This window comes from Nycticebus coucang, chromosome 18 (genome assembly GCF_027406575.1).
Source record: "Nycticebus coucang isolate mNycCou1 chromosome 18, mNycCou1.pri, whole genome shotgun sequence".
NCBI classification, from domain to species: domain Eukaryota; kingdom Metazoa; phylum Chordata; class Mammalia; order Primates; family Lorisidae; genus Nycticebus; species Nycticebus coucang.
Window position 1 is genome coordinate 48,160,934 of NC_069797.1, and position 8,927 is coordinate 48,169,860.

The window sequence follows — 8,927 nt, forward strand, 5'->3', positions numbered from 1 at the left end:
GATTATTATGAACATTTTCATGTGTGTATGATTCTGTCTTTATTTTTCTATTTCTCCCTGTGTGTGTAAAATGTCTTTTACCTCTATCAATGTGGATTGAAAAGATCACTGTAAATGGCTACTTAATATTTCATTATATAGATGCGCCATATTTTAGTCAATCATTTCCTTTCATAAGGCATTTTTTTCTGGATTAATTTTTGTTAAAGTTTTGAAATAATATCCTTGTATGTCAGTACAGAGTTTCATTTGGGATAAATTCTTAGCAATGGATATGTTAGTGGTAGCAGCCTCTGAGTGGTAAATAATTAGCAATGGATATCTTGGGATAAATTCTTAGCAATGGGTATCTTAGTGGTACCAGCCTCTGAGGGGAGGTTTTTCGAAGTTCTTGCTGTTCATTGTGATAAGAATTTCAGGACATACCATGTCAATCAAGAAATTGGAAGTGTTTATTGAAAGCAAAAGTACACTTTGAGGGAGGACAGTGGGCAAGTTAAAGACAGAAGCTGCACTGAGGTGAAGTGTTTTTACATCTTTTGTATGTGTGCTCTCCTGCTCTAATATAGGACAAATCGTTTTAAGACCGTTAATATAAGAGTCTTGTGTTTTGTATAAAAATTATCACATAATACAAATAACAGGTTTTAAAAAAGATGAAGCTGTGTGAAAGAAAGATCAGTTGAGTTTGGCTAAGATAAGCAGAGTCTGCTAGATAAATAAGGCAGGAAGGACATTGCTAGCATAGTGGTTCCCTGGCTCTGGCCAGGGAGGAAGAAACACAGGGATTTCAAATGCTTCACTTTTATTTGAGGTTTCCAGAATTTTGGATATGCTACTAACCCCCAAATCTGCTTTCTAAAGAAGATATGTGCTCGAACTTCAGATTCTTGCTTTCAGTCAATGAAAAATGTATGCATTCTTCACAGCAAAGTTTACAGAGTTCAAAGGTATTTTGAATATATAACACATTAACCATAATCATAGAAGGAACCATTAAACATTCAGAGAACTTATCAAAATGATTTCAGTCAAGTGACTATCTCCAGAGGTTAGGTGAGGGAACCAGCAAGACCAGAGAAAGTCTCAAGACACTAGAAAGGGTAGCACCCATTAAAATACAAGACAACAGGTTCAGAGAGAAGAAACCACATTACCTGAGCCCAATTCAGAGCTGTGGCTGCCACAGAGAAGCTGCATTCTAAGGATGCAACTCCTGCCAAAACCACAGCACAGAAGAGTGGGATAACATCATTGATAATGAAAATAGTAGATTATTGAGCTCTTATTATTATCAGGCAGCAGCACTACAATATGGTTTAATAAATTTAACTTAATTCACATTGTATGTCCTTGTTAAAACATTACATGTACCCTATAAAGATATACTAATATGGGGTCATAATAATTAAAAATATATATATTTTAAAAAGAGTAGGATTTGGAGAACACATGGAGCATACTTGAGTCTCTCTCACTTGCCTTCTCTTCTCTTGCTTGTCTCTTCCTTGGTGGACTCCAACCAGAAGCTGGAGTCCAGTCAATATCATCTGTAGATGATCCCTTCATCGTGGGTCAGAAGGGGAAGAACCAGAAGATAATCCCCCTCCTTTTTCAGGTGCTACATCCCTTTTAAGTGACTGGGCAATACAGAGAATACACAGCCTAGTTTGTGATTGGACTCTCAGGAGACTCGTTTGATGGAATAGCTGCTTACTATGCCCTAAAACCCATGCTCAAAAAAGCACATCCAGAACTAAGTTTACAGGAGCCACAAACATACAGCCAACTTCCTCTCATTATCATTAATAATCCACATTTTATGAATCAACGAAGATTACCTCAGTTGAAATGGGAAGATCCAAACTCCTAACTGACCAGGATTTCTACACTAGAGAGACGTTTCCAGATAGATATACCTGGTCTAAGTTCATCTTTTGGCACAGTGGAATTGCTTGAGTTCTCCTCTGTCAATAGATCAAAAAAATATTTAAAAAAAGTTTTAAATACTTAAAATTATCATATCTATGCTAATTTATTGGTTTTGACAAGTGTGCCATGGTAATATAAGACATTAATATTTAGGGAGCCAGTGAAGAGAATACAAAAAAAAATTCTAGTATCTTTGTACCCTTCTGTAAACTTAAGAATATTTCTTTATTTTCTTTCTTTATTTATTTTTTGCATTTTTTGGCTGGGGCTAGGCTTGAACTCGCCACCTCTGGCAAATGGGGCCAGCACCCTACTCCTTTGAGCCACAGGCACCACCCAAGCTTAAGAATATTTCTATTTATTTATTTATTTATTTTTTGCAATTTTGGCGGAGGCTGGATTTGAAGCCACCACCTCTGGCACATGGGGCTAGCGCCCTACTCCTTTTGAGCCACAGGTGCTACCCAAGAATATTTCTAAGCAAAAATTTAAAAATCATATAAAAACAATATGTTAGCCATGAGAAAAGTGAAAGTGAAGAACTATAACAAGAATGTAATTTATCCCCATGTTTATTAATAAAGTAATGGAGTTTGAAGATGGATTATGAAGGATTTGGAAAACAAAAAATATGTTCCAAAATGAAGGCAGAATGCCTGGGTTTAACTCTCTGCCATTCACTCATATGTAGACCTTAGGAAAGTCTGAAATCTTGGCCTTAGTTTCTTCATACATAAAATGGAGATATACTAGTGCTTACCTCTTAGGAGCAGTTGTGAAAACTAAATAAAATTATATATTTAAAGCACATTATGGTGCTTGATAATAACAAGAGCTCAACGAACCTTTTATTTGCATTGTCAATGATACTATTGTAATTATTCAGCTATAATTGAATAACTATAGGTTCTTGTTAGCTCTCTACCTCTTTTTTTTTTTTCCTTTTTAGAGACAGAGAATCATTTTGTCACCCTCAGTAGAGTGCCGTGGTGTTACAGCTCACAGCATCCTCCAGCTCTTGGGCTTAAGCGATTCTCCTGCCTCAGCCTCCCAATTAGCTGGGACTATCTCTATCTCTTAATTTAGGAATCCAACATAACTCTCTGGATGTGGCTAAAAGAAGTATTAAATTATGGCATTATTATCAGACTCTGGCAAGCAAGGAAACAGAGTGGATGAGTCTACATTCATTGCCATGATTTTCACTTTGAAGAGAGCAGGACAAGACCCCAAACTATTGGCTCCGACTTTAAATTTCAGTGCTCTTGCCGAGGTCATGCTGTTGCTTTTATGTGGATTCTTCCCCTTTTAAATCAAATGTAGAGAAGAACTTACTACATATAAAAATATTACCCAGCGTCTGCTTTGGGCCTCCCCATCACGTCCAGAGACTTATTTCCTGAGGCTCGACAATTCTTTGGCTACTCAAAACTACATAGAACATTGTTTCACACATCCTTTGTAGAGCTTTAGGCAGAGAAAATGAACTACCTCTGAGTTAAAGAGCTTTATGAGTATTAGGGTAGGGCAGCTTTTCTCCTCTTAATTATTCAATTAACAAAGTGAATAGAACATAGCACCTAGACAAACCAGCTGTGATACAAGACCTTTGCCCCATTTTGCTTAATCCTCAGGCTATAGCCCCTAGGAGAGAGGAGCAGAAGGCCTTGCTACTTAGCAATACTGTCATCAGATGCCAATCACAATTTCAAGGCTAACAGGAAAACTCCCTACAGCTGTTCAGATGGTGTGTTGTTCATCAACTGGCAGCAGTCACTGTCACCGAGTGAAGAGCTGAGCCCTAGAGTGGGTTGACCAAATACTGTTTACAGCCCCTCGGTTTGAGTAAGGTGAGATTCTCAACCATTTCTTACACTCATCACTTGTAAATCTTTGTTTATCCTCATGGAGGGCAGCATATTGATACCTCTTCAATTCATGATGTGCAATCTGATACTTATTGATCATGAGAAATGGGCAGTTGCCTGGTAACCCAGGTGTCTGTCAGTTTCCAGAGAAAGGGAAACTTATTAAGCAAGACACCCCTCTTGTACAATACTATAATCAAGGCAGCTACTTTTTTCCAGATATTTCAATTATTCGAGCTCCTTGGAATGAGACCTTTATCTTCTGACAAGATCAAAGCAATGAAATAGAAAACAGAAAATAAAAATGTAATTAACTTTCAAGTGAATATAATTTCAATTGGTTAAGGCTATGGTGCTGGGAGGGCAGAAAAGAAGACATATCATGTGTTTGCATCCCTATGCCTAAATCCATCACTCTAATTGATAGAGTTCTTTAAATCCCATGACTTCCTGGACATGGCCAATGCACAGCTCAATCAGGAATGTACCAATCCCAATTTTGTGCAGTTTAATCTTTAAAATAGAATAGCAGTGATATTACAGTTTCAATGTCTAAACATGTGACTTGTTCCCATGACCGGGAACCTATCTAGTATAAACCTCCAATAATTTTCTGAAGTTTTCACTTCTTCCTTTGTGCCTACTTTAGTTTCCTACATGCTACATGAAGTACATGCCAGAAATACAAGAGATACTAAAAATGAAAGGAATAAGAAATTCACGGTAGATGTGTGTAAGTACATGTGTAGAGAGATACAGAGTATACACATATATCCATGCAATTTTATATCCATGCATTTATTCATCAGGTTGTCTGACATACTTATTGACTATATTTTATGTATAATAAATATAAAAATATGAGGATAAACAAGATAAAAGAGGCCCCATTTCCTGTGGAACTTAAACAGAGAATGGCAAGAAGAGTGAAGAGGCAGGTATAATGTACTATAATAAACGCTATGCGGAAAATAGGGGCTGCTATAAAAGCACAGAGACCAGACTTTAGACTTGGGTGGTCAGGGAATGCTTTGTGAATGAAGGACATTTGAGTACTTGGCCATTTAACCTGCAATCTAAGGATGAGGGAGTAATAACAAGAGGAAGAGAGGAGTGATGGGTGGTGAGATTTCTAGAAAGATGGGGTGAAGAGAGAAATTACAAAACAGTTCCTAGGGCAGCATTAAAAAATATGTTAACAGCCCTAAATTTGCTGTGAGATTTTCTTCAGAAAAAGGGACAGCCTGAATATATACTTTGGGAGGAACTTCACTCTTAGTATAGGTTTTGCTGAGAAGCTTCCCTTTATTTGATTTGTCATTCTTTATTTGATTTGTCATTTCCAAGTATCTTATCTTTACAGGAAGCTTCCCTTGATACCAACAGCTGGGCCTTGCCCTTCTAGGTACTCTAGAGGAATCTATGTTGTACCCAACAAATCACTGTACGTCAATCTTTCCATGATTCGGTGACCTCTTTGAGGGCAGGGCTCTGCCACCACAACATTACAGGAAAAACCAACATTGATCCACATGGCAGCTGCTTTAGACTTCACGACTCCCAAATCCTGAAGATACCTAAGGTGATCATGCAGGATTTTTCCAGATGGATTAGGAGAGGCAGAAACACACTGCTCCTTGTTAGGAGATTCATCCGAATAGTCTGCCGGAGGAGCTCTGCCATCAAACGCAATTCTTCCTGGGTGTGAGGCCAACGGTTAGTTAACCTTTCTTACCAAACTAGCTCAAACTAACGATGACCTACTAGCTTCTTTCCTGATTAGTGACTTTGCTACATGGTTATGGAGATAGAGGTAGAGATGGAGATGGAGATAGAGAGAGAGAGAGAGCAGAGAGATAATTCATTTCTGGGCTCATTCCAACCTTTTAAGAATATCAGTAAGTAGAGAAAAGGAAAACAGAAAACAACTCTTGAGGAAACTCCAACCAGTAGGAGTGAATTTTATAGTGACATTTGACATTGGTGAAATTGACGTCCAAAGTTATAAAATAAGTTACAGACAGTTCAGCTTTTAGGTTGGGTACAGATAAAAGAACTGACTCCAAAGTTTGATCTTCCATTCTGACTAGACCACACTGTCTCCCAAATCAATTAGCTTAGCCACCTGCCAGCTAATGAACAGCTTCATCATTACAGCCTGATGCGCTGCGCTTGGCAGTTCTTGGCAGACAACAGCACGGGGAGTCTCCTGATGATAGGAAATCTCCTGAAGTCATGATTTGTGAAAAAAAAACTTGTGCAAGTACATGCATGTTTGCGCCTGTCTAGGAGTTTAAGGGCTCCTGTGAAAGCTTTGAGGTGTTTCATTATTTTTCCTTCTTCTGAATGTTTTACAAGTACGTTAATAAGAAAAAGTTGTGACATTTTCTTTTCTAGCAAGGTTCTCAAGTGCAAAGGGATCACTGCACAGCTCAAACATGTTTAATCTTTGTTTGCTGAATAATTAAGTAATAAGTAATACTTACTTTCTTTTTTTTTTTTTTTTTTTGCAGTTTTTGGCCGGGGCTGGATTTGAACCCGTCACCTCTGGCATATGGGGCCAGCACCCCTGAGCCACAGGCGCCACCCTACAGTGCCCCTTCTTTACTAAATCTCTTCTTCTGAACAGAAGAAGAATAAGAGAGAATCTGGCCAACCTATCATTGAAAACATTATCTTCAAGACAATTGGAAGAAACCTCTAGGGAAAAGTTTTGGTAACTTGAGTACAATTAGTATTGGCATTAAGAATTTATTGCTTAGGGCCACGTGTGGTGGCTCACAACTGTAATCTCAGCATCTGGGAGGCCAAGATGGGTGGGTCACCTAAACTCATGAGTTCAAGACCAGCCTGTCTTTAGAGCGAGACCCTATCTCTAAAAATAGCTGGGCATTGTGGCAGGCACCTGTGGTCCCAGCTACTTAGGAGGCTGAGACAAGAGAATCACTTGAGGCCAACGGTCTGAGGTTGCTGTGACCTATGACACCATGGCACTCTACCGGGGCAACAAAGTGGGTATAATCTTCTAGCATAACCCTACTTGGTGAAGACCCATGTAAGTAATTTCTTAATCCCTGACAGTGAATGTGGTTCAGTAGCCAACTTGATTATCCAGGCTTTTCAAAACTTTGCATCTTAGTTGTAATAACAATGGTTGTAATTAATGTCACAATCTAAAAAGGCCTTTATAATATCTAGTAATAATTTTTCCTAGACATGTTAGATGGCAATTACATTCATCGTTGAGGCTTGTCTAGATGTCCCTAAGAATTTAAAACTTCTAATCTCTTTAGTTTAATTCATAGAAACCATCTGGGTATTCATGTTTTCCAATCTTTTTCGGTTCTGTTTTAGCTTTGAACTGTAAATTTGATGTTTAAATATGCTACACTTACTAGAGCCTTCAAAAATTTATCCTATTCCATTAAATCATTGCCTGAGTACTTTAGTATTTTTTTCTCTTAAATATGGCTGTTTGTGTAATTTAAATTATAAATAGCCCACCAAGATACAGACGACAAGCAACCTAGTTATATGAAATTTGTACAGAGGATCTTATGGCTCTCGTTGTAGAAACTTACTGTGAATTATCTTTTGGGGGATTTATAAGTCTTTTAAGAATCTATTCACTCATAATTTATATTTATTTACACTAGTTAATGACTACTTAGTATCTGGTTAGCTATCATCGGAAGAAATGTACTCTTGTTTTTTTTTTAATTTTTGGACCTATGTTTAAAAAAATTAATACATCCTAGCCGGGTGTTGTGGTGGGCACCTGTAGTCCCAGCTGCTCGGGAGGCTGAGGCAAGAGAATCGCGTAAGCCCAAGAGTTAGAGGTTGCTGTGAGCCGTGTGAGGCCACGGCACTCTACCCGAGGGCGGTACCGTAAGACTCTGTCTCTACAAAAAAAAATAATAATAAAAAAAAAATTAATACATCCAGGAAGAGGATGAGAAATGTAAAACATTTACAACCTTATGACTGAGACACATGCATGTACAATTAAATAATCATCATTGGTTATTGTCAGAACACTGTAAAGGAAAATGTATTTAGTAAAAAATATAATGGATAATAATTAGAGGAGCCAATTATGTAATTAAAACCAACTTATTATATAGCCATGAATTTCAGCAAAGGGCATAGTGATATTTCTATTACTTAACCATTTACATGATGTATGTTTTCTGGTTCTATTCTGCTACTTACCCATTGTGCAAGCAGGTTGTACACTCGGGTCTCCGGGTTCCACAGACATTCTGTGACTCCTCTAGATGCTAAAATGCTATCTCTGTAAATAGTCTATGCTTTGTAATTATGAGAGAATTAATGAAGCCCTTAAATTTAAATCTAAGATTTTTTAGGAAATAAATATAGCACAACATATATGACCAGAGTGATAATCACAGACCATTAAACAGTGGCCCACAGTCTGTATCCTCTCTTAATAAAAAGCACTAGTGGAAATATTAGATTTATGAATACAAATTTAAAAATATAGAAGTTTCAAAATGAAGTCAATTTCTGATCAATTGTCTGACCTCAGTACTTTCAAGTTTATTAAGAAAACATTTATTGGGTGGCACCTGTGGCTCAGTCGGTAGGGCGCCGGCCCCATATACCGAGGGTGGCGGGTTCAGGCCCGGCCCCGGCCAAACTGCAACCAAAAAATAGCCGGGCGTTGTGGCGAGCGCCTGTAGTCCCAGCTACTCGGGAGGCTGAGGCAAGAGAATCGCTTAAGCCCAGGAGTTGGAGGTTGCTGTGAGCTGTGTGAGGCCACGGCACTCTACCGAGGGCCATAAAGTGAGACTCTGTCTCTACAAAAAAAAAAAAAAAAAAAAAAAAAAAGAAAACATTTATTTCATGTCCTAGAAAACTATGGAAGAGGATATTTTAGCAGTTACCATATTTTGCTGTGTATAATGAGCTGATTTTGCCCAAATTTTTGAGAGAAAAATAGGGATGCACATTATACCTAGGTAATACGAATTCCATATCTACATAAATGTTTTTCATTCTTTTATTTGTGCTTATGTGTTAAAAGTATACCATATTTTAGAATAAATCCTAAAATTCCTTTATTGCACAAAAAGCTAGTGCCAAAATATAAGCAAATAAAAATCT

The 8,927-nt window shown here is 37.8% G+C and overlaps 1 pseudogene; it reads right to left on the reverse strand.

The window, feature by feature from the left end:
* LOC128571101 (metastasis-associated protein MTA3-like) overlaps positions 1-8,016 on the reverse strand; it is a 31,046-nt pseudogene extending 23,030 nt beyond the window's left edge.
* Positions 8,017-8,927: the final 911 nt, after the last annotated feature.